Source organism: Pantherophis guttatus, chromosome 14, assembly GCF_059756535.1.
Source record: "Pantherophis guttatus breed Tessera chromosome 14, ASM5975653v1, whole genome shotgun sequence".
NCBI lineage: Eukaryota > Metazoa > Chordata > Lepidosauria > Squamata > Colubridae > Pantherophis > Pantherophis guttatus.
In genome coordinates, this window is record NC_142076.1 from 20,287,173 (window position 1) to 20,312,746 (window position 25,574).

A 25,574-nucleotide genomic window follows, 5' to 3' on the forward strand; every position below is an offset into this window, starting at 1 on the left:
CTCCCCCCGCCCCGCCCACGGAGACAAAAGGGAAAGGGAGGGCTGGGGAGAAGGGGGGGGGTCCCCCCCCCCCACGGACTTTGGGGCTCGCCGCGGGTCTCCCACGTGGGGGTGGGGTGGGGGAGTGGAAGGAGGGAAGTGTGAAGGGAGCGGTGAAAAGAAAACAACGTTTTGTTTTTCTTTCTTTCTTTCCTCCTTCCTTCCCTCTCTTTCTTTCTTTTCTTCTTTGCTTTCTTTGCTTTTCTTTCTTTCTTCCGTCCTTCCGTCCTTCCCCCTCTCTCTTTTCTTTTCTTTTCTTTCCTTTTTCCTTCCTTCCCTCTTTCTTTCTTTCTTTTTTCTTTCTTTTTCCTTCCTTCCTTCCCTCTCTTTCTTTCTTTTCTTCTTTTCTTTCTTTTCTTTCTTTTCTTCTTTTCTTCCTTTGATTTCCTTTCTTTCTTCCGTCCTTCCTTCCTTCCCCCTCTCTCTTTTTTTCTTTTCTTTTCTTTCCTTTTTCCTTCCTTCCCTCTCTTTCTTTCTTTTCTTCTTTTCTTTCTTTGCTTTTCTTTCTTTCCTCCTTCCTTCCTTCCCTCTCTTTCTTTCTTTTCTTCTTTTCTTTCTTTCTTCTATCCTTCCTTCCTTCCCCCTCTCTCTTTTCTTTTCTTTTCTTTTCTTTCCTTTTTCCTTCCTTCCCTCTTTCTTTTTTTCTTTCTTTTTCTTTCCTTCCTTCTCTCTCTTTCTTTCTTTTCTTTCTTTCTTTCTTTCCTTTTTCCTTCCTTCTCTCTCTCTCTCTCTTTTTCCTTCTCTTTTTTATCCACAGACTGTTTCCTTCCTTCCTTCCTTTTCTTTTCTTCTTTTCTTCCTTTCTTCCTTTCCTTTTTCCTTCCTTCCTTCCTCTCTCTCTCTCTCTCTCTTTTTCCTTCTCTTTTTTATCCACAGACTGTTTCCTTCCTTCCTTCCTTTTCATTTCTTTTCTTCTCTTCTTTTCTTCCTTTCTTTCTTTCCTTCCTTCCTTCCTTCCTTTCTTCCTTCTCTCTCTCTCTCCTTTTCTTCTTTCTCTTTTTCTCCCTTTCTCTCCCTCCCTCCCTTCCACTGAAGTCCAAACAACTTCAATTTGCCAAGGGTTGGAAAACACTCATCTAAACCCTCCTTTTTATTTATTTGTCAAATCTAGGTATCCACCCATCTCATCCCCAGACTGTTTCCCTCCAGGGAGGACATCTGTCATTGGCGGTATATGCTTCGGCTGTATTCCCAGGCATAGGGAACCCCCAAACCCACCAGCCCCATTTTAGCGAAGGCTCTGATGCTGATCCAGAACTGGCTGAACCCCTCTGGCCCAGCTGAGTCCCAGAACCCCATAAACCTCCCTTCCTCTCGGGGGGTTGGGAGCTGCAGCCTTCCAGATGCTGGTGGGACCCCAACTCCCCACCCAGCCACCTCAGGGGAGAGATGCAAAAATGGTGCCCTCCCCCCCGATCCATCTCCTGCCCAGCCAGCCTCCAAACTCTACTAAGCTCTGCCTTTTCTCTGCCTTCCTTTGAAAGCAAGAATGGACAGGCAGGGAGAACCGCTAAGCATTTCGCCCGCATTAATCACGAAGCTTCAGTTACCGTCGTAACTAGAGGAGCGAAGTGGTGAAACATTTGACTTGGCCTTTGCTTCTGGGGTGAGACTCATCCTGGGGTTTTATTGGCAAGCCAAACCAGCCAACTCGGGCCTGGGTTTGTGATGCAAACTCTCCCCGGGTGCCGGAGCAGCTGGAAAAAGAAGATGGCACCACCCTGTCAAGTAACCCCGTTAAGGGGGTTTGGCACCTGAGCCTGCAGAGCATAGTCCCAAGGTGTCGAAGCATCTGTTTCACACGCCAGAGGCTTCCCCCCCCCATACACACCTCCATTATCCCAGCCGGCTGCAAAATCGCAGTGGCCTTTGGTCATCCCAGCAGGCCAGCAGTGAAGATGGCGTCAATGTGTCCCTAGCTGTCCTTTCCCTGCCCTCCCAATCCAGCCTTTGGGGCGTGGTGGAAGAGGCTGCCCCCCCCTTACCTGCCCTTGAGAGAGAGAAAGAGAGAGAAAGGGGAAATGAAAGAGAAACGAAGGAGAAACCTCTTAACAGTGAGGACAATTAACCAGTGGAACTGCTTGCCACCGGAAGTTGTGGGAGCTCCATCACGGGAGGATTTTGAGAAGAGACTGGACAGCCACTTGCCTGGAATGGTAGAGGGTCTCCTGCTTGAACAGGGGGCTGGACTAGAAGACCTCCAAGGTCCTTCCCAGCTGTATTCTGATTGATTGATTGATTGATTGATTAAGAGAGAGGGGGGAGGGAGAAAGAGAAAGAGAGAAAGAGACAGAGACAAAGAGAAAGAAAGAAAGAAAGAAAGAAAAAGAAAGAAAGACAACAAAAAAGAAAGAGAGAGAGAAAGAGACAGAGACAAAGAGAAAGAAAGAAGGAAGGAAAAGGAAGAAAGAAAGACAACAAGAAAGAGAGAGAGAGCGAAAGACAGAGAGAAAGAAAAAGAAAGAAAGAAAGAACAAAAAAGAGACATAGAGAGAGAAAGAAAGAGAGAGAAAGAAAGAAAGACAACAAAAAAAGAGAGAAAGAAAGACAACAAAAAAGAGAAAGAGAGAGAAAGAGAGTGAAAGAAAGAATGAAAGAAAAAGAAAGAAAGAAAGACAACAAAAAAGAGAAAGAGAAAGAAAGAAAGAAAGACAACAAAAAAGAGAAAGAAGAAAGAGAGAGAAAGAATGAAAGAAAAAGAAAAAAGAAAGACAACAAAAGAGAAAGAGAGAGAAAGAAAGAAAGACAACAAAAAAGAGAAAGAAGAAAGAGAGAAAGAAAGAAAGAAAAAGAAAGAAAGAAAGAACAAAAAAGAGAAAGAGAGAGAAAGAAAGAAAGACAACAAAAAAGAGAAAGAGAAAGAAAGATAGAGAGAGAGAAAGAAAAAGAGAGAAAAAAAGACCACGAAAAGGAGAGAGAGAGAGAGAGAGAGAGAAAGAGAGAAAGTAACAGAGAGTGTGTGTGTGTGTGTATTGCCTGTCAGGTCTGGTGCCAAATGGGGAGGGGTGGCGCTGGGCTTGCTGGAGAAGGATGTTGTTAAAGGGCCAGCTTGCAAAGGGGAGGGGGTTCCTGAGGCGTTGCCAGTTGCCCCCTGGAGCTGGCGTCCTTCTGAGCCCGTGCCATCCCGTGTCTTAAGTGCAGGGCACTGGTAAAGGCAGCCATTTGCATAGGGCAGCTGGATGAGCAGATGTGGCTTCCTTAAGGTAGCTGGATGTTACACAGAGTAGTAACAGGCGGGTGGGAGAGATCGTAAGATTTACCATGGATTATTGTAAATATTTTTTGAAAAACACCTGAAACTGAATTGGGAAGCTGGCAAAACGCACACAACCTTCTGGCCAACAGTTTCACATGGTCCACCCCCCCCCCCCCAAAAGAAAGTTCTGCAGAAGTTGCCAGGAGCTGAGCTTGCCTTGAAGAAGACTTCCCTGTCCCCTGGACAAGTCCATCAAGGTACAAAGCAAGAGCAAGCCATGCAGGGAACAGATCGATTCCCTGCAGTAGAGCATCTAACCCAGCTTTGATGTCCATGGATGAGAGATGATCTAACGTGGCTTTCAACACGCGTGGCACAACTTCCTAACTAAGGAGGTCCTCCCACCGATTTTTTTTCACCAGCAAAATCCAGTCATGGAAACCCACCAGCTAAATTTCAGCCAATATTTGAGGAGGGGGGTGGTGGTCAGTCAATATTTGAAGGGCTGCCACAAAGAAGAGGGGTTGGGGAGTCAACCTCCTCTCCAAAGCATCTGAAAGCAAGACGAGAAGCAATGGATGTGGAAACTTAACCGAGGAGAGAACCAACTTGGAACGAAGGAGAAATTTCCTGACGGTGAGAACAATGAAACAGTGGAACAGCTTATCTCCAGGAGTTGTGGGGGTTTCATCACTGGAGGCTTTCAAGAAGAGACCCAACAACCATTTGTCCAGACTGATGTTGGACTAGTCCAGGGCTCTCCAACCTTGGCAACTTTAAGACTTGTGGACTTCAACTCCCAGAATTCTAGGAGTTAAAGTCCACAAGTCTTAAAGTTGCCAAGGTTGGAGACCCTTGGACTAGAAGACCTACGAGTCCTATCCAACTCTTAAATGCAAGGGTGTCCCAACACAAGGCCGGGCTATATCTCAACGCCTTGACTCCTCCTCTCTTGGGCCTGAAGCTACATCAGGCAGATGTTAGCTTCTCTGGCAGGCCAGCTGCTTCTCCATTTCCTGTCCTGCTGACCATCCCTTGGCCATGGCTTCCCAACAATGGCTGGTCTATCAAGTTCTGAGGATTCCAGGCCTGCGGAGTATCCCCGCCACAAAGCCTCCCCTCTTTGAGCGTCTCTAAAAATGGATCTCAGACGACCCCCACCCCTTTTTATTCCCTTTGGCTGGAGGCAGAATCCGGGAGGGAGGGAGGGGTGAGCTGGACGTTGGGCATTCAGTTCTCGGTGGCACGGGCTTTGGGAAGGAAAGCGTGGCTGCCAAGGATGCCGCCTGCCACTTCAGCAGGACAGAAAGACAACTTCCGCTCGGGCTAATTGTTTCATTGGAGTACAGCTCCCCAGAGAAGGCGCTGGATCCCAGCCGGCTGTCCCCTCCCCAGACTTCCCCTCCAGGCGTCACTTCGGGATTTTGGCTGGGGCTGTGGGAGATGACTGTCTGCTGAACCCGGAGCCAAGGCATCGAGGGGCCAAACAAGGCTGTCCCTTCCCTTCCCAAGCAGGATTTGTTTGGAAGGTATATATGCCTTATTGCAATATCTCAGGGGTTGCCCCAAAGAAGAGGAGATCAAAGCTCTTCTCCAAAGCACCTGAAGGCAGGAGAAGAAGCAACGGATAGGAACTAACCAAGGAGAGAAGCAACCTGGAACTCAGGAGAAATTTCCTGACAGTGAGAACAATTCATCAGTGGAACAACTTGCCACCAGAAGTTGTGGATGTTCCAAGGAGGTTTTTAAGAAGAGTTTGGACATTCGTTTGTCGGAAATGTTATAGGGTTCTTCCCCTATGGGGTTGGACTAGAAGACCTCCAAGGTCCCTTCCAACTTGTTATACCGCTATTCTGTTACTCCCAAACCTTGGATGAGTTGACTGATTGGAACTAGGGTTGACATGATAGGAGTGTTCCAGTATTTGAGGGGCTGCCCCAAAGAAGAGGGAGTCAAGCTAGGGAAGGAAGGAGGGAGGGAAAGAAGGAAGGAAAAGAAAAGAGAGAGAGAGAGGGAGGAAGGAAGGAAGGAAGGAAGGAAGGAAGGAAGAAAAGAAGGAAGGAAGGAAGGAAAGAAGGAAGGAAGGAAGGAAGGAAGGAAGGAAGGAAGGAAGGAAGGAAGGAAGGAAGGAAGGAAGGAAGGAAGAAAAGGAAGGAAGGAAGGAAAGAAGGAAGGAAGGAAGGAAGGAAAGAAGGAAAGAAGGAAGGAATCACGAACATCATTCCAAAACAAAATTGCTATCCCCAAAAAACAGTCGCTTACATAAAGGGGGGTCACTGCTTTTATTGGGGTGTGGTGGGGTCATGAGTCAAACTGGCCAAGCTAATTCCACTGGGAAAATGTGACCCAGCGTGGCAGAGGTGAGATGGGGGCCATGAACCAAAGATGCCCGTTTGTCTTCTTGGGGGGTGGGTGTTGTTGGCAGTTGTGCTGATGGGAACCCGCAACAAACGCCTGGGAAGGCCTCTCGGCAGATTCTCCTGGAGCCAAACGGACCTTCTTCCAGGTGAGATTTTTCACCCGCTGGATGATTAGCCCTCCTGTCCGTGGGGCCAGAAAGCAGGCGGCCTTAATGAGGGACGTGCGACCGGGGACTTCCTTTCCCAGCCCGTGCGGAGCCTGGGAAGCACACTTTGCAAGTCAAAGGGGCAAGCCGGCCTCTCTCCCAACCCAGCGGTGGCCTTCGAAATCTCACACCCCAGGAGCCACCTGCTTCTCTGGCTCTCCTTCAAGCATCCCTCCCCTCCCACAGGGCCCGTGTCTCCGGGGTTATTTTGGGGGCTGGCTCGGAGGCTTCTCTTATCTGCCGATGCCCCCCCCTTTCGACTTCTGGAAAGCGGTCGGTTGGTTGCGTATTTCATCCGGACAAAGGAGCTTGCCCATCACCACTGCTCTCCACTCGGCTGACTTCAGAGAAGCTTTAGGATTAGAAAGAACAGGTGGGATGGTGGAAACAATGCAAAGAAGGGAAGGGACGGGTGGGGGAGAGGAAGGAACAATAGGTCCGAAACACATGTGCAAAGCCTGGTTTATTTATTTATTTATTTATTTATTTATTTATTTATTTATTTATTTCCCCCCCACCCCTTCTCCTATCTCAGGAAGGAAGCGTAAAGTTGGTTTGAGGGACGTCAATAGGCTTGCTGGGCCAATGGTCCAGTTCCTTGAACCCTGGCACGGATCCGCTCTCCCGTCCAGGTCAAGATGCAACCAGGCAAGGATTCCAGGAATGGGTCATTGTCAAGGGTGCCTGTGGGCAGAAGGTCAAGAGGCAGAGGTGAAATCCAGCAGGTTCGGGAGAACCGGTAGCGGAAATTTTGAGTAGTTCGGAGAGCCGGCAAATCCCACCTCTGGCTGGTCCCAGAGTGGGGAGGGAATGGAGATTCGGCAATATCCTTCTCCCAGGAATGAGGTGGGAATGGAGACTTTGCAATATCCTTCCCGCAGGAGGGGAGGGAATGGAGATTTTGCAATATCCTTCCCCTGCCATGCCCACCAAGCCACGCCTACAGAACCGGTAGGGAAAAATTTTGGATTTCACCCCTGTCAAGAGGACAGTCACAATCATGCAGTTGAAATCTTGCCCCATTTTTTTTTTAAAAAAACAACAACACATCGCAACCGTCATCAATGCAAGTCCGTTGCCAAGCATCTGGACGTAAACCAGGTGAGCCTGGGGATGCTGCACCGGTCGTAAGTGTGAAAAATGATCCTAAATCACTGTTTTTCAGTGCCGTTGCAACTTCAAACAGTCCCTAAATGAACTCCGTTGCAAGTTGAGCACTACCTATATTTTCTTTGACCTCTCTGCAGGTGGCTTCTGCAGACACCTCTGTTCTTCATTGTTGTAGGGTAAGAATGACAATCTCTTAATAGCTCCCTTTCGGGTTTCTCTCCTCTCCTCTTAACACTCAATAAAACCAAGGACAGGTCTGAGTTTCTCTTCCCACCCTTTCTGTCCTTGGGGCTGAGTCAACGTTTCTGGAAGTTCCCCCTTGATGACAGCCTCTTTCCTCCAAGGTCAGCCCCACCGTTCTGCTTTTAATTTCAGGAACGAAGGGGGTCTATGGCCACGCAGCATCCTTGAGGAGAATCGGGCCTTTCGGAAGGAGCCACGGGGAAAATGGATGGAGAGAGGGCGAGAAAGGAAGAATGAAAAAGAGCACTGCTGAAGAAAGAGACGGGGAATGGGGGGGAGCGCCACTGAACGAAGACCCCCATTGTGGCACGCCCTACAAAGTGAAAACTGGTTAATGCATTGGGGGGTGGGGGGTAGCTTATCCCCTCGCCCAGTTATAAGAAAGCAAAGGCGTGAGACAAAGGGGAGGGGGTGAGTTTTCTTTTCAGAAAAGCTGATTTCCCGTTTAAAGGGATTTTATTTCTTCTCTTCTGCTCGGTTGAATGGAGTTTTGTGGCAACTCCTGCAGGAGATCCCTCTCTCTCTCCCTCCCTCCTTCTCTCTTTCTCTTTCTCTCTCTCTCTCTCTCTTTCACAGCCCTTCCCCTGCGGCATTCTTCCGTCCCCAGCAACCCCCACAACCTTCTTAGTTACCCCATTCTTGCACCGAGAAATGGGTGTCAGGAACACAAGGAGTCCCGGAGACAAAGCTTTGAGGGTCTGTGAAAGCAGGCGGTGGGAGGGGGATTCCTCACCCTAACCGGCTTTTTCATGCATGTCACTCAAGCTGACTTTTCACATTGGGGGTGTGTGTGTGAAGAATAAATAAAGGGGACCCACCCAAACCTCGGTGGACGGTTTAAGTGAGTTCCAACATTGTTTTTGTTTCCCTCCACGTTGGCAGCTCGGAGGGCCGATCTTCTCAGAGCTAGGACTGGTTTTGACAGTCCTGAGCCATCAATGTTATCTATCTTATCTATTTATTTTATTTATTCATTAGACTTTCGCCTTTAAAAGTAGCTCAAAGCAGCGATCATGCATCCTTCTTCCTCCTATTTTCCCCGCAGCAAAAATCTTGTGAGGTGGGGTGGGCTGAGAGAGGGACTAGCCAAAAGTCACCCAGCTAGATTTCGGGCCTAAAGGTGGAACTAGAATTCACCGTCTCCTGGTGATTGGCTCAAAGCTCACCTAGCCAGTTTTCACATCTAAGGTGGAACTAGAATTCACGGTCTTCTAGTGATTGGCCAAAAGTTACCTAGTCAGCTTTTATGGCTAGGGCAGAACTAGAATTCACTGCCTCCTGGTGATTGGCCAAGAGATACCCAACTAGCTTTTATGGCTAGGGCAGAACTAGAATTCACCGCCTCCTGGTGATTGGCCAAGAGATACCCAGCTAGTTTTTATGGCTAAGGCAGAACTAGAATTCACAGACTCCTAGTGATTGGCTCAAAGTCACCCAGCCGGCTTTCATGCTTAAGAAAAGGACTAGAACTCGCCGTCTCCTGGTGATTGGCCAAAGCTCACCCAGCCAGTTTTCACATCTAAGGTGGAACTAGAATTCACCGATTCCTAGTGATTGGCCAAAAGTTACCTAGCCAGCTTTTATGGCTAAGGCAGAACCAGAATTCACCGTCTCCTGGTGATTGGCCAAGAGATACCCAGCTAGCTTTTATGGCTAAGGCAGAACTAGAATTCACAGACTCCTAGTGATTGGCTCAAAGTCACCCATCTGGCTTTCATGCTTAAGAAAAGGACTAAAACTCACTGTCTCCTGGTTTCTCGGCCAACCTCTTAACCCCTACACCAAACCGGCTCCTGGACTGTTAACCAAGCTACAATGGTTATTCTCAGTCAATGCCTTAGAGCCCTAACTAAGCAGTGATATGTCTTTAGCATGTCAGGTGAACCTAACTACCTAGTCCGTGAACGGAGGCTCCAGATTTGCAACGATGGAATTGACCGTTTCAAGATGCAATCAGTTTCAAGTCTTCCAATGCTGTGGGTAGGGCTCCATAGCGGTCGGCTGGTTTTCTAAAAAGCATTTCTTCAGATCTATATATATAATTACACACACACACACACACACACACACACACATATATATATACATTTTACTGAAAAGTCCATTTTAAAAACCCCAAGCGTGCAAACTTGTCATTGCAATGGAATGTATTCCTCATGGCTAACCAAGGATAAAAATCCCTCCTACTTTTTCCCTGGGGAAAAAGTTATTTAATCTTTTAACCACATACAAATAAACACTTGGGGGAAAAAAAAAATCCCTATCGGGAAGGGATAAAGAAAGTCTACCAAACAGACTTCCAAGGAAGGGATTGGATTCAACTTCATTTTGTTCTTCATTGGCTTGGTTTCAAGGCTGCTGCCCTCCAGAGTGACTGTGGGGCAACTTACATTTGAAAAGAATGAAACAAATAATATTTTACCCATCTCTCCAAATTAAAGAACTATCGTTATGATATGGTTTAAATAAATATTCCTAACCCAGTCTAAGTTATCCGCATGCTTTTAATTGGGTCAGAATTGAAAATTTTAAAACATAATAATTTGGAGCTGTTTCCAATGATACAAGGGAACATCCAAAACTCCTAATTGGTTTAGGTTAGAATCACAGAGTTGGAAGGGACCTTGGAGGTCTTCTAGTCCAACCCCCTGCTTAGGCAGGAAGCCCTACACCACTTCAGACAAATGGTTATCCAACATCTTCTTAAAAACTTCCAGTGTTGGAGCATTCACAACTTCTGGAGGCAAGTCGTTCCGCTGATTAATTGTTCTAACTGTCAGGAAATTTCTCCTTAGTTCTAAGTTGCTTCTCTCCTTGATTAGTTTCCACCCGTTGCTTCTTGTCCTGCCCTCTGGTGCTTTGGAGAATAGCTTGACTCCTCTTCTTTGGGGCAGCCCCTGAGATATTGGAAGACTGCTATCATGTCTCCCCTGGTCCTTCTCTTCATTAAACTAGACATACCCAGTTCCTGCATCCATTCTTCGTATGTTTTAGCCTCCAGTCCCCTAATCCTCTTTGTTGCTCTTCTCTGCATTCTTTCCAGAGTCTCCACATCTTTTTTACATCGTGGCGACCAAAACTGGATGCAGGATTCCAAGTGTGGCCTTACCAAGGCATTACAAAGTGGTATCAACACTTCATGTGATCTTGATTCTATCCCTCTGTTTATGCAGCCTAGAACTGTCTTGTTTATAACTCACTTTATTCCAGATAGATCTAGAAGATTAACGGAGGAAGAATTTTGTCTGTATGTGACTTCTACCATCAAAATCACACCTTTTCCAACTAACAAGGGCGGTAGCTTTTGTGACCTGGAACTCACTTCCTCAGTTGCACCCGAATTTTGCATCCAAGGTACCAGTTTGTGTAAATTGCATTTACATCCTTGAATGCATCCGGCTTTTAATTCAAAGGACCAGTTTTTGTAAATTGCAATTCACTTCCTTGGATGCGCCCAAATTTTAATCAAAGGCAACAACATTCGTGATCTGCAACTCACTTCCTCGGATGCGTCCACGTTTTAATCAAAGGTAGCCAAGTTTTGTAAGTTGCGATTTATTTCTTTGGTTGCATCCAAATAATTTTTAGAAAAAATGCTAGCAGACTTCTTCTTCTTCTTCTTCTTCTTCTTCTTCTTCTTCTTCTTCTTCTTCTTTCTTCTTCTTCTTCTTCTTCTTCTTCCTTCTTCTTCTTCTTCTTCTTCTTCTTCTTCTTCTTCTTCTTCTTCTTCTTCTTCTTCTTCTTCTTCTTCTTCTTCTTCTTCTTCCTCTTCTTCTCCTTCTCCTTCTTTTCCTTCTCCTTCCCCTCCTCCTCCTCCTTCTCCTTCTCCTCCTCTTCTCCTTCTTCTCTACCAGAACCTCTCACAGCTTTCTTTCTAAACTTATTCCTCTAAAAAGCCTTGTTTGCTGATCTAAGCAATGAAGGAAATGCAGTTCTATCCCACCATCTGCATTTTGCATTTCAAGCGACACCCAACATAACACAGAAAGCAGATTTTTCCATAAACAAACATCTGCCTTCCATTTAAGAATAAATTTAGCAGTCCAATAACGACTAATTAGCCCAAAGAAACAGGCCAAAAAAACGAGAGCAGTAAAACAGCAGGAGACAAATCATTGAAAGAAGGAAAAAGTAAAAACCCAGGAATTTTTTTTTAAAAAAAGTCCTTTTCTCAGGGGAGGGAGGGAAGTGCCGTCTAAAAACCAAATGACAATGGCTCTGATTCCCCACAGTAGACCACTTTACTAGAATTATTGATTTAGTGATTGAGGAATTCAGGATTAAAAACTGAAGTCACTCTCTGCCTAAGGGAATAATAATAACAAATAATAATAACAGGGATACCCCTTGTCATCGGGGCACTTGGTACCATGTCTAAGAATTTTACAAAACGCATCAAGAAATTGCAGCTTCCTGCAATAACACCAGCGGAACTGCAAAAAACTGCACTACTCGGAACATCAGAGAGAGAGAGAGAGAGAGAGAGAGAGAGAGAGAGAGCCTCCCGTGACTCCCACCACCCTCTTTTTCCATTTGCCTTTCAGAAAACAAGTGTCACATTCAGAAGAGGGGGCTTGGCTTGAACAATCAATGCCCCAAGCAGGAGAATCAGGTGTCTGCCAATTCAGGGGGACCCAAAACTCTTTTTCACTGAGTTCTTTTCTTTTCTTTCCTTTTTTTTCTTTTTTGGCTCTCTGTTTCTCTGTTGTTCGGAGGACGCGCTTTTCAAAAAAGGACTCGGTATCTGAGATTAGGTTTTCTCCCAGAGGACTTGGTTGGGTCTTGATTGTCCGTCCGGCTATGGGAATCGAAAGGCCTCCAAGTCAACGAACAATAGAGAAAGGGATCTCTCTCATCCAGACTTTGCCACGGAGAGAAACCGTTTCCTCTTCTTCTCCCCCTTTTAACTCAGGGTTCAAGAGGCCCAGCGAGCTTTTAACCCAGTTTAAATGTTCCCACTTCTCGACTTGGGCGCGTTACCCAGGCGGGGTGTCCAATGCGTCGCGTCGCTGGGAGAAGACCGAGTCCTCTGGAGCAATCCTCCGATTGGGTTTTGCCGTTGGAATTAAAAGAAGCTTGGCTTCTTGGCTCTTAAACGAACCTGACTGACCGTGGCTTCCTTTTATTTTCTGTAGAGGATGTGCAATTCGGAGGCCTGGGAATCACTCTGATCAGTTTCTGTTCGGCTTATCTTTATAGGCCCTACCAAAAAATCAAATACAAATAAAAACAGGACAGTAGAGATGGATTGGACGCTGTGACTCAGTGGCTAAGACGCTGAGCTTGTCGATCGAAAGGTCGGCAGTTCAGCGGTTCGAATCCCTAGTGCTGCCTAACGGGGTGAGCTCCCGTGACTTGTCCCAGCTTCTGCCAACCTAGCAGTTCGAAAGCAGGTAAAAAAATGCAAGTAGGAAAATAGGGACCCCCTTTGGTGGGAAGGTAACAGCGTTCCGTGTGCCTTTGGCATTTAGTCATGCCGGCCACATGACCACGGAGACGTCTTCTGACAGCGCTGGATCTTCGGCTTTGAAACGGAAATGAGCACTGCCCCCTAGAGTCGGGAACGACTAGCACGTAACTAGACTAACATGGAAACGAATAAATAAATTGGTCCACCTTCCCCACCTCACCTCCATCCAAGGAGTTCCTCTCTCTTCTCATTAGGTGGCCAAAGTATTTGAGCTTCAGCTTCAGGATCTGTCCTGCCAAAGGACACTCAGGGTTGATTTCCTTCAGGATCGACCAATTGGATCTCCTTGCTGTCAAAAGAGACGCTCAAGGATCTTCTCTTCACCATCGATCCAATCCAATCAATTTCAATTGATAAAAAAAGCATTCACAAAAGAGACTTAAACCAAGGTGGATCTACAAACATCAGCAGGCCCAGCTGGCAAAAGGAAGTTCAAGACCATCTGAGTTGGAAAAACACAGAAGAGGCCTTCATCCTGCAGTGGATAGACAATGATGAATGATGATGACTTGTAGTCCTCTCAAGAATCTTCTTCAACACCACAATTTGAAAGCATCCATTCTTCGGCCCTCAGCCTTCCTTGTGGTCCAACTTTCACAAGCGTACATTACTAACACTGTTCCTAACCAGATACAAAACATGACAATTCTTTCTGCCAAATTCCATCCCCTTAATTGATCCAGAATTAGGCTATAATTTGCTGCCTGCAAGCTTGGAAGCAATCAGACACAATCCCTGGGATTTAAAACATGCCTGATGTGTGATTGGCATCATCCATCAACTTGCCATGTGCAATTTATTCCCTGCCAGATGGATGAGAAAAAAAATCCCGAAGCTGCCACATCTGCAGTTACCCTATACCGACTGACGTCACTGGTGTTTTAATGGGGCTCCATTCGCTTCCATGGATGGAAGACCTCCAAGCTTTGGACCAGATGTGCTCGACAGAGTTTTTCCCATCTGGAGATCCTTCCTTCACGCCTGGTATGTGCAATTGATGGGAGGATAAACAATGTATACATACCAACCGTATAGCTCAGCCTCGTCTCGTGGAAGTTCTCCCAACGATACGCAATCGGCAAAAATTGCAGCTACAGTTCATTGCTCTTGCTTGATGGTGCGTGGGTTTTTTTTTTTGTTTTTTTTAAGCCTCCGAGTTTCACATTGCAACGGTTTCTCGATGATGCTCCGGTCATCTCCGGTTCTGACATGGAGAGCTGCATCAAGGAGGCAGGGACAACGAGGAGAAGCTATTCCCCAATGTTGAGGCTGTGAAGCTGCAGGAGGTTCAAAATGGCAGCGTCCCATTCTCTCTGCACCCAGTTTTCAAAAAACAGCCGATCTCCCATCCCAGCTCAGTTGTTGTTAAAAAGAATCCTGTGTGTAAATTAATAATTGCTAATAAAAGTGTGGGGATGCGTTGGCTCAGTGGCTAAGACGCTGAGCTTGTCAATCGAAAGGTTGGCAGTTCAGCGGTTCGAATCCCCAGCGCTGCGTAATGGAGTGAGCTCCCGTGACTTGTCCCAGCTTCTGCCAACCTAGCAGTTCTAAAGCACATAAAAAATGCAAGTGGAAAAATCAGAACCACCTTTGGTGGGAAGGTAACAGGGTTCCGTGCGCCTTTGGCGTTGAGTCATGCCGGCCACATGACCACGGAGACGTCTTCGGACAGTGCTGGCTCTTCGGCTTTGGAACGGAGATGAGCACCGCCCCCTAGAGTCGGGAACGACTAGCACATATGTGCGAGGGGAACCTTTACCTTTACCTAATAAAAGTGTTCGGGAAAATACAATTTTGGTAGACACAATATAAAGAAGTTGTTGAGACTCTGGAAAAAGTGGAGAGAAAAGCAACGAAGATGATTAGGGGACTGGAGGCTAAATTATACAAAGAACAGTTGCAAGAATTCATCATTGCTAGGACTTGGAGTGACAAGATAGCGGTCTTCCGATTTTTGAGGGGTTGCCGCAAAGAAAGAGGGGGTTCAACCCATTCTCCAAAGCAGGAAGCAACGGATGGAAACTAAGCATGGAGAGAACCAACCTAGAACCAAGGAGAGATTTTCTGAAAGGAAGAACAATCAATCAGTGGAACAACTTGGCCTCCAGAAGTCGTGAATGCTCCAACACTGGAGGTTTTCAAGAAGAGATTGGACAACCATTTGTCTGAAATGGAATAGGGTCTCCTGTTTGAGCTGGGGGTTGGACTAGAAGACCTCCACGGTCCCTTTCAGCCCTACAACTGTATGATTCTAAGTTGCAACTCTGAATATCTTCAGAACACTTGAGATCTCCTACCATATCCTCCCCCCAAAAAAAAATGGGGAAAAGAGAGCCTACGGTTCACTTTGTGTTATCCCCCAAGCAGGGGTGAAATGCTACCGGTTCGCACCAGTTCGGGCGAACCGGTAGTAAAAAAAAAAAGCTACCGGTTCATCTAAACCGGTATTTCCGACGATTAGCTGTGCCGCACGATTTATATTCGCTAGAAAGTAGGAGAGCCTTGATAGTACAGTGGTCTAAGCACCCTGTTATTAACACAGCTGCCTGCAATTACTGCTGGTTCGAATCTCTCCAAGGCTCAAGGTTGACTCAGCCTTCCATCCTTTCTAAGGTAGGTGAAATGAGGACCCAGTTTGTGGGGGCAATAAGCTGACTTTGTATAAAATATACAAAAGTATGAAGGCTATTGCTTAACGCATTGTAAGCCGCCCTGAGTCTCCGGAGAAGGGCGGCATATAAATCAAATTAAAAAAAAAAAAATTGTAGCCAATCTTAATCGCGCGGGACAGCTCTTCTCCCCCACTCGCTGTTCTACCTACCTTCAAATGGGTCCTTTTTCTGCACGAAGGGTGCATTTGGTGCGTACTGTGCGTGCATGTGTCCAGCGTGTGTTTGGCGTGCACCACGCATGCACGCACACAGTGTGCGTCTGGCACGCACTGCGTATGTGTGGGCAGCAACCCACAGAGGATTTCTCCACGGCCCCCAAGTGCTTCCCGTCCAATTCCCCAAACCCCCTCCAGCTGGAACAGGGCAGGTTGCCTGCCAAAAATAGGTGTTGTCCTTTCCCCTTGTTTTTTAAGGCAGGAAACAGATTCACAAGGCAGATTAAGCAGACTGACTACAATCCATAAACGTGACCCTCCTGTTCCCATTTTAAAAAGGAAAAAAAAAAAAGAAAACACACCCACTGAAAATTGCAGTGCTCCCTGGTGGAATCCGCCACCCACCCACGGACTTCCCGCCTTTGCAAAATGCGATGAACAAAGGATGTTTTTGAGATCCAAAGATCACCAAGGGATTCCCCCCCTTCACGGCTGCAGGTTGCAGGGACAAAGCAAAGAAACCGGATCAGGAATCCCAGCTGAGAATAGAATGATAGAAGTGGATTTCACCCTTGCAAACTTTCATTTAGTGACGAAAGTTGCAACAGCACTGAAAAAAAAGTGACTTAGGAACATTTTTCACCCTTGCAACCGTTTCGTTGCAGCTTCCCCAGCGTCACGTGATCAAAACTCAGGTTCTTGGCAGCTGGCTCATATTTATGACGGTTGCAGCGTCCCAGTGTGTGGGTGTGTCATGTGATCTTTTTTTTTTCCAACCTTCTAACCAACAAAGTCAACAGGGAAGTTGGGTTCACTTTACAACCGTGTTACTAACTTCACAACTCCAGGGATTCCACTTGACCACTGTGGCAAGAAAGGTCGTAAAACAGGGCAAACTTAACAACTCTCCGGCAGGGGAATTCTGGGAGTGGAAGTCTACCCATCTTAAAGTCGTTGAGGATTCACTAGTTGAGGGTAAGGTAAAGGTAAAGGTTCCCCCTCGCACATATGTGCTAGTCGTTCCCGACTCTAGGGGGCGGTGCTCATCTCCGTTTCAAAGCCGAAGAGCCAGCTCTGTCCGAAGACGTCTCCATGGTCATGTGGCCGGCATGACTCAACGCCAAAGGCGCACGGAACGCTGTTCCCTTCCCACCAAAGGTGGTCCCTATTTTTCTACTTGCATTTTTTACCTGCTTTCAAACTGCTAGGTTGGCAGAAGCTGGGGCAGGTAACGGGAGCTCACCCCGTTACGCGGCCCTCGGGATTCGAACCGCTGAACCGCCGACCTTCTGATCGACAACTCAGCGTCTTAGCCACTGAGCCACCGTGCCATGAGGGTAAATGTTCCTCAAAACTCCATTGAGGACGATTTCAGTGGGTGGACTTCAACATCTACACAAACAATGGGCTGTGTCACTCTGGTTCCAACATTCTGCTTCAATGGACCAGATGATTCCTGAACCCCGTTCCTTCCTTCTCCACCGGATTGCTTCCCATCCCTGATGCAAATCTCTTTTTGGATGAATCAGTCAGGAATCCCCACCCCACCCCCCACCCCGAGGATTCCTAATTAGTCTCAGTTATGAAAGAACACCAAACAATGATCTACTCCGAGGGAAAAAAATCTCTCCCCAAAAATCAAGGCCTCTAAGAACGTAGGCCGTTTCCAAAAGCAACATCTCCATCTCCCCTCACGGAAGGGCAAAAGCGGTCAATTACCCCGAGAAGAACAACTTGGGGGGGGAATCCCCCCCCCAAATCCTACGTCCTGAATCCTTTATTGTCTTCTCCATTCCAGCCAAGTGGAAAGTGCCACCATGTTACCGTTAATCAGCCAGAAACTCTTCGCACAAAAGGAGGACTGAGATCTCTTTGTTTGGGCGTCCTTGGTCTCGAGAGCCACGTAAGGAGGCGAGGAGGAGGAGGGTGGGGGGAGCTGGCCATCAGAGATCTGCATTGCCAGGGCAATGGTGCCAGGAGGCTCTTAATTGGGACGGATACTCCAGTGAGAAGCCGGGCAGAAGAATAGAAGGTTACATCCGCCTGGAAGAGACTGGCACAATGGTGAGAACTGGTGTGGCGTCCAAGTGCAGGAGGGAAACCTGCCAAAGAGAGGCGCATGAGCAGCATCCTAATGAGGGATGCTTCTCCTTCCGACGCTGAGTAGGCGGCTCTCAAAGGAACAGGAGGAATTGACTCTGGTCCTACCAATTTCAGCCATCTTTTGGGGTTGCCAACTGCCCTTCCTGCCAGATTAGACAGAGGTAGATGAACAGCCTGTGAGAAAGACCTTGGGAGACCGGATGAAGAGAGCACTATTAGCGCTAGCAATAGCTCTTAGACTTATACACTGCTTCAGAGTGCTTTTACAACCCTCTCTAAGCGGATTTACAGAGTCAGCACATTGTCCTCCAACAATCTGAGTCCTCATTTTACCCACCTTGGTAAGATGGAAAGCTGACTCAGCCTTGAGCCGATCAGGATCGAGCTACTGACAGTGAGCAGACTCAGCCTGCAATATGGCATTCTAACCACTGCACCACCACAGCGGGATGGGAAGAAATAATAGAAATAGAAATAATAGAAATAGAAATAGAAATATAGAAATAGAGATTTATATACCGCTTCACAATGCTTTTCAGCCCTCTCTAAGCAGTTTACAAAGTCAGCCTATTGCCCCCAACAATCTGGGTCCTCATTTTACCCACCTTGGAAGGATGGAAAGCTGACTCAACCTTGAGCTGATCAGGATCGAACTACTGACAGTGAGCAGACTCAGCCTGCAATATGGCATTCTATCCCATAGTGGGATGGGATGGGATGGGATGGGATGGGATGGGATGGGATGGGATGGGATGGGATGGAATGAGATGGAATGGAATGGAATGGAATGGAATGGAATGGAATGGAATGGAATGGACGAGACGAGACGAGACGAGACGAGACGAGACGAAACTAGACTAGACTAGACTAGACTAGACTAGACTAGACTAGAATACTTATATACCGCTTCACAATGCTTTTCAGCCTTCTCTAAGCGGATTACAAAGTCAGCCTATTGCCCCCAACAGTCTGGGTCCTCGTTTTACTGACCTCGGAAGAATGGAAGGCTGAGTCAACCTTGAGCCGGTCAGGATCGAACTCCTGACAGTGAGAAATGAATTAGCCTGCAATACCACATTCTGACGACAGCGGCTCCTAATGCTGTCTACGGAACAGTTAGATATGAGACAGCATGGCCCATATTTGGATAATGGGCAGGGGAAGAGGCTCAAAAGAAACAGAACAACTGCCATTCCACTGGTTAATTGTTAATTGTTCTCAGCGCCAGGAAATTTCGCCTTAGTTCTAAAGGTTCTAGGTTCACGTTCTCCTGAGCTTGGGGTAGAATGTTCTAAGGTCAGAATTGGACACTTAGACCTCCAAATCTTTTGCACCCCATTCCCTTTTTTTTCCCCTTTATTTTTTGGTGAAGGCATTCACAGGCTTGAACTGTTCCTTTGGAAGTCACCAGGGGCCATCTGCTTCATATCTTCATACGCCGACAAGTTCTGTCAACACCAGCGAGGAGATGTTGGTCAACCCGCAAAGCGTCGAGTTGTTGACTTTAACTTCCAAAATGTCATTCTGGCTCTTTAGTTCTGCACATTGTTTCTCAGGACCAGCCAAGGTGACGGGAGCAGCAGCAATTCCCACACGAGGCTTTGGGGGATTTACAAATTGAGTAACCACGGTAGGGAAGGACAGTGAATAACACCGCAAGATATTCAGAGGCATGTGACATTTCGGTGGCAAAAGGCAGGGATGACCAGCCCAAACTTCCACTCACCCCACCCCAAATAATATTTGTGGAGTGGGAGGGGAGGTGGAAAGAAGGGGAAGAATAGATGGAGAAAGGGAACTGAGATCTTAGATCCTTGGCTGATGTTGCACAGTGGATCATACTCCCAGTAACATAATCGTAGCTTAAATCCGCCTTTTTTAATCCCATTATCCTATTCTATTTTAAACAACCTTTCGCAGGAAATTGAAATTTGCTTCTATGGAGGGAGGAACCACCCACCTCCATCGCTACTGGATCAGGTGATCCGGTCCGAACCGGGAGCATTTCACCCCTGGTGTGCGGCCCCCCGCATGCACCCTGCCCCCCCCCACCTGCACGGCAGAGACCCGACAACCAGCTGGCTGGTGGGACACATGCGCACATGCGCGGCGGAACTAAATTGGGGCGACAGCTCGCGTGCCCACAGAGAGGTCGCTGCGTGCCACCTGTGGCACACGTGGCATAGGTTCACCATCACGGCCCAAGACAAACATAACACAACAACCTTCAAAATAAACCTCCAACCCCAGCCTATAGCGCATCTGAACATGGGCCGTGTACAAATTTGCATGCACACTTGCACCATTGTTCACGAAGTAAGGAAGGAAAAAAGTTAAGTGTTTCCAGAGTTGCTTCAGCATGAGAGGCATCTGGAATAAATCTAATTTCTGGTAAGTTGGCAAACTGAAAAAGAATTTAAAAAAAAAAAACCCACAACAACAACTCACTGGACTAGCTACAAAGGGGGATAATCGAATAAAATTGCTTGGACTGGACGCTGGGAAGATTACGCTGGTAAATCCTTGACTCGGTTTTTTTTGACTCAGTTCCAAGAATTATCACTTCTCTTATCAGGCTGGAGTGCTGTTATCGTGCAGGATTGTGTTTGTTTTCCACGACCATCAGGAACAGAAGCAAGCCTGAAGCTCAGCCCTCCTCCTCCTCCTCCTCCTCCTCCTCCTCCTCCTCCTCCTCCTCCTCCTCCTCCTCCTCCTCCTCCTCCTCCTCCTCCTCCTCCTCCTCCCTCCCTCCCTCCCTCCCTCCCTCCCTCCTCTTTTCTCCCACAAGCAAGGAACCTAAAGCCATCTGCTCCCGGAGGGATTTCTAAATTTCCCAGGGTTGTGAGATTCAGGAGAAACAGCAGGTGGGCATGGGAGTGAGTGGGGGGGGGGGAAGGCTAGTTAAACAGTGATGAATCCTGCTGGCCAGATGCGAAGGGGATGAGACAAGGTAAGGGAGGTGGTGAACCAGTCCATGGGAACTTTTCCCAGCTGCGTGTATCTCATTAAGCTCCCGGTGCATCCACTCACTGCTGTTCGAACAGGCAACAAAAGCGGAGCTGTTAAGTGGAATTAGACAGCCACTGCTTTTTAACACTTGACAGATGGAACTTGGCTGGTGCTTGCTGTCGATGGTGTCACTTCTGCCTTCTGGTCCTCTCCTCCCGAGCTGGAGAGGAAATCCCGAGCAACAGAATAACAGAGATGGAAGGGACCTTGGAGGTTTTCTAATCCAACCCCCTGTTCAGGCAAAGAACCCTAGACCATTTCAGTCAAATGGCTGTCCAATCTCTTCTTAAAAACTTCCAGCGTTGGAGCATTCACAACTTCTGGAGGCAAGTTGTTCCACTGGTTAATTGTTCTCACTGCCAGGAAATTTCGCCTTAATTCTACGTTGGCTTTCTCTTTGATTAGTTTCCACCCATTGCTTCTTGTCCTGCCTTTGGGTGCTTTGGAGAATAGTCTGACCCGCCCCCCTCTTTGTGGTAGCCCCTCAGATCCTGGAATGCTGCTATCATGTCACTCCTAGTCCTTCTTTTCTCTAGACTAGCCATACCCACTTCCTGCAACCGTTCTTCATATGTTTAATCTCCAGGCCTTTAATGGTCTTAGTTGTGCTTCTCTGCACTTTTTCCAAACGTCTTTTTCCAAACTTTCAACCAGTCAACTCATTCAACTTTTCAGAATAACGGAATAGCAGAATTACAAGTTGGAGGTCTTCTAGTCCAACCCCCTGCTCAGGGGAAGAACCCTATAACATTTCAGACAAATGTCTGTACAGTCTCTTCTTAAAAACTTCCAGTGTTGGAACATCCACAATTTCTGGAGGCAAGCAGTTCCACTGGTTAATTGGTCTCAATTGTCAGGAAATTTCTCCTGAGTTCTAGGTTGCTTCTCTTCTTGATTAGTTTCCACCCATTGCTTCTTGTCCTGCCCTCAGGTGCTTTGGAGAATAGCTTGACTCCCTCTTCTTTGGGGCAGCCCCTGAGATATTGGAAGACTGCGATCATGTCACCCCTAGTCCTTCTTTTCATTAAACTAGACATATCTAATTCCTGCAACTGTTCTTTATATGTTTACAGCTTGAGGTGGACCATGAAGAGGTAGTAGAAAGACAAGAAGGTCTTCTTCAAATGGGGGACCCTCCTATTTGACACTGGCTGATGGGTTGGAGCCATTTCGTTGACCTCAAAGAACACTGAAGAGGTCTCTCTGAGATTAAAAATGCCGGCAACGATGACTAGTACTTTTTCATGAGTAGGACTTTCCAGAACATTCAACTTAAGAGTGTGGGCTCTCCAGAAGTTGTGCCTCCAGATGTTGTAGCAGCTCCATCACTGGAAGTTCTGAAGAAGAGATTGGGAAACCATTTGTCTGAAATGGTATAGGGTCTTCTGCTTGAGCAGGGGGTTGGGCTAGAAGACCTCTAAGGCCCCTTCCAACTCTGTTATTCTGTTATTCTGTTAAACTCTGGGTAAAATTACTTCTCGACCTACCAGCATCCCTAATTAGTTCCCCAGGCTTGTGCCATCCCAGTGAGATTTTTGTGACCGCTGGGTGGGATTCCTATGAATAAACATGAACTTTGTGGTTGGTTCTTGCCTCCCCAGCATGTCAGTTCCCTATTTTTGTTTCCTTTTAACTGGAAAAATGTTTGATTAAGAGTCCAGTGGGGCAGGAAATAACCCGAAGGCAGGGGTGAAATCCAGCAGGTTCTGATAGGTTCTGGAGGACCAGTAGCAGATATTTTGAGTAGTTCGGAGAACCGGCAAATACCACCTCTGGCTGGCCCCAGAGTGGGGGTGGGAATGGAGATTTTGCAATATCCTTCCCCCAGGAGTGGGGAGGGAATGGGGATTTTGCAATATCCTTCTCCCAGGAGTGGGAAGGGAATGGGGATTTTGCAATATCCTTCCCCCAGGAGTGGGGAGGGAATGGGGATTTTCCAATATTCTTTCCCTGGACTGGGGAGGGAATGGGGATTTTGCAGTATCCTTCCCCTGGAGTGGGGTGGGAATGGAGATTTTGCAGTATCCTTCCCCCAGGAGTGAGGAGGGAATGGGGATTTTGCAACATCTTTCCCTCTGGAGTGGGGACGGAATGGGGATTTTGCAGTATCCTTCCCCTGGAGTGGGGTGGGAATGGAGAGTTTGCAGTATCCTCCCCCTGCCACGCCCACCAAGCCACGGCCACCAAGCCACACCATGCCCACCAAGTCACACTCACAGAACCGGTAGTAAAAAAAATTTGAATTTCACCACTGCCCTAAGGGAAGTCTTGGGGTCCAAACCCGTTATTCCCGAATGTGCCAAAGCTTGAGGCAAACAAATGTAGGAAGTAGGATGACCCCAAAACTTGCTTTCATTGGTTGATGAAGTGCAAGTCCCTTCCTCGGTGGCAGGCAGGAGTCAGCCATCTACCTTTTGGCTGTATTGATCTTATGCAAGTCGTCCCAGGTGATGCCCCTTGAGAAAATCCACGCGGGATCCTCAACACGCAAAGACTCCTCTTGCTGGGCATCCCCAGATCAAGTGGGGAGATTTAACACGGCTGCCACCACGCAGCCAAGCAAACAAACAACAGCTGAGCCCTGCGGTTTTCCTCTCGGCTGTTACAGAAAACAGGAGGGTTTATCTTTCAGACGATCCTTTTAACCCGGTTGATACTTGCCCAGCTCTGTCAGACGTGGTGAACCAAAGACGCTGTAGGGGATAAACAGCCTGCCGTTCAAAAGCCACTTTGGCAAAGGTTGAAGGGTTGCTTCCGTAGAATAGACCGGTTCCTCCCTTTGCCGGCTGCCCCCGGAGCCCCTGCTTTTCTCCCCCCTCCCACCCCCACCCCAATAAGCAAAGGCTGGCTGGAATCCACCTTTCTGACACAACCTGGAAAGCACGTTGCGAGAGGAACACACCTCATCACGCCAGCCCTTCCAGCTGTTTGCGATGAAAAAGACAAGAGAACGTATGAAAAACGGTGGCAGGGATTGGGTATGTCTAGTCCAGGGATCGGCAACCTTAAACACTCAAAAGAGCCACAAAGATCCTAACTGGAAGTCCCCTGTTCAATTCTGGAGCCCATTAAAAGCCTGAAAACAGCCCGAAAATGGCCTGAAAACAACCCAAAAACAGCCCAGGAAATAGCCTGAAAAAGGCCCAGAAAAAGGCCTGGAAAATGCCCTGTTTTTTGGGCCATTTTTTGGCCGTTTTCAGGCCGGTTTGGGGGTTTGGACCCAAAAAACAGCCTGAAAACGGCCCAACAAAAGCCTGAAAACAGCCTGCAAAATGACCTTTAAACAGCCCAAAAAACAGTCCAGAAAACAGCTTGAAAAAGGCCCAGAAAATGGCCTGTTTTTTGGCCATTTTTCAGGCCGTTTTCCGGCATTCGGAAAAGCAGAAAAGCAGCTGGCGACGGGGGCTCTGTGTGCCACCTCTAGCACACATGCCATAGTTTCACCATCACGGGTATAGAGTCTCTTGCTTGAACAGGGGGTTGGACTAGAAGACCTCTAAGGTCCCTCCCAACCCTGGTATTCTGTTCTGTTAAACTTCTTAAATGCTTGTTTGCCAAGGAAATGCTCGGTCACCCCATCGGGTTTGTTTATTTGTTATTTCTAAGTTGTCTCCCGAAGCCAAAAAAAGAATATCATACACACCTAGTCCTTGCCATGTGCCAACTGGATTGGATGGTGAGTTAACCAATGATACTACGATAATAACAGGTAAACATACCTGAGAAGTAAATTGCTGTAGCAGAAAATGGGGGGGGGGGAACCCTCCAAACAAACTTTTAAACCTGCAAGCTGATGTCAAAGCAAGGGGTTCAAAAACAACAACAAAAAAAATTGCACTCATGTTTTAACAGCAGCAAAAATTGTATTTGCACAACGTTGGAAAAAGCGAGGAAACGGCTACGGAAGGAGATACAATGAAAAAGAAAATTTGGATAGTGCAGAAATAGACAGACTAACACTGAAGTTAAAAGAAAAAGAAAGATACAGAAGAAGATGCAGAATATTATCAAACTTGGGACTTGTTTTATCAGTGGTTGGAAAACAGGGGTAGAAATTCGGATCTTAAGAAGTATTATTATGTAAACAAATGGACTCAGACAGTACGCTGTTTATGAAGCACTTATTCAGAGGTGAAATCCAGCAGGTTCTGATAGGTTCTAGCGGAAATTTTGAGTAGTTCGGAGAACCGGCAAATGCCACCTCTGTCTGGCCCCAGAGTGGGGTGGGAATGGGGATTTTGCAATATCCTTCCCCTTGGAGTGGGGAGCGAATGGGGATTTTGCAGTATCCTTCCCCCAGGAGTGGAGAGGGAATGGGGATTTTGCAGTATCCTTCCCCCCAGGAGTGGGGAGGAAATGGGGATTTTGCAGTATCCTTTCCCTGGAGTGGGGTGGGAATGGAGATTTTGCAGTATCCTTCCCCTGCCACACCCACCAAGCCACACCCACAGAACCGGTAGTAAAAATATTTGAATTCCATCACTGCACGTATTGTATGTAAAGAGAAAACCAGTAAAAAATATTTTTTTAAAAAAATTGCACCAATGGAATTTACTCTTGGCTGTTTTAATATATATATATATATATATATTAAAGTAACAAAGCACCCTAAAATGCTCAGGCACCCCAAAAGATCTCCACGAGAGCTACAATTCCTTTATAGTGAAAAAAAAACCCCACCTAAATAAATTGCAAAATTGACTGTCAGCCATCAGCATCTTGTCAGGCCCATTCTGTTTCCCAGGATATTGAAAACATAACTATTTAAGAATTCCCTGCTTTGCAGGATGGAGAAAAAACCGACGATTTATTTTCCACGCAAGATCCTTTTCCTTCAGCCTCCAATGTGTAGTTAGGCCAGTAAAAGAAGCAGACAAAGATGTTTCTCGAAGACTCGGTGATTTGTCCCAGTTAACTGGGAACGCGGCCTGCGTGTTGTCCTTTAATTGTTCCCTTTAATTAAGGAACCCCCCCTTTCACCCCCCCACCCCTGTTAAACTAATCCCTTCCT

General features: G+C 47.1%; 1 long non-coding RNA gene across 1 annotated transcript; it reads right to left on the reverse strand.

Annotated features, from left to right (window-relative positions):
* Window positions 1-6,263: 6,263 nt before the first annotated feature.
* On the reverse strand, window positions 6,264-15,695 carry LOC148112123 (uncharacterized). The gene is made up of 2 exons (XR_015729878.1): window positions 15,446-15,695; window positions 6,264-6,485 (listed from the first exon to the last, which is right to left on the reverse strand). It is a non-coding gene; the product is annotated as an uncharacterized LOC148112123 (long non-coding RNA).
* Window positions 15,696-25,574: the final 9,879 nt, after the last annotated feature.